General features: G+C 34.7%; 2 protein-coding genes across 2 annotated transcripts in view; both read right to left on the bottom strand.

Moving 5' to 3' along the window:
• Positions 1-392, bottom strand: part of LOC119412013 (gastrula zinc finger protein XlCGF57.1-like) — a 520,281-nt gene that overhangs the window by 223,390 nt on the left and 296,499 nt on the right. The gene's annotated exons all lie outside the window — the stretch shown is intronic.
• Positions 1-392, bottom strand: part of il17rd (interleukin 17 receptor D) — a 32,464-nt gene that overhangs the window by 16,034 nt on the left and 16,038 nt on the right. The gene's annotated exons all lie outside the window — the stretch shown is intronic.

Here is a 392-nt window from a genome sequence, read left to right as displayed (position 1 = left end):
GTTGTTTACCTTGAGTTAAATCCAATCATTGTTTAACTTGAGTTAAATCCAATCGTTGTTTAACTCAGGTTAAATCCAATTGTTGTTTACCTCGAGTTAAATCCAATTGTTGTTTACCTCGAGTTAAATCCAATTGTTGTTTACCTCGAGTTAAATCCAATTGTTGTTTACCTCGAGTTAAATCCAATCGTCGTTTAACTCGAGTTAAATCCAATCATTGTTTCCCTCAAGTTAAATCCAATTGTTGTTTACCTCGAGTTAAATCCAATCGTTGTTTAACTCGAGTTAAACCCAACTGCCGTTTACCTCGAGTTAAATCCAATTGACGTTTACTTTGAGTTAAACCCAATCGTTGTTTACCTCGAGTTAAATCCAATCGTTGTTTACCTCGA

The sequence above is a fragment of the Nematolebias whitei genome, chromosome 7 (assembly GCF_014905685.2).
Source record: "Nematolebias whitei isolate Nwh7 chromosome 7, NemWhi1, whole genome shotgun sequence".
Taxonomy (NCBI): Eukaryota; Metazoa; Chordata; class Actinopteri; order Cyprinodontiformes; family Rivulidae; genus Nematolebias; species Nematolebias whitei.
Note: the sequence above shows the minus strand (reverse complement) of the source record. Positions and strands in the feature narration are given on the sequence as shown.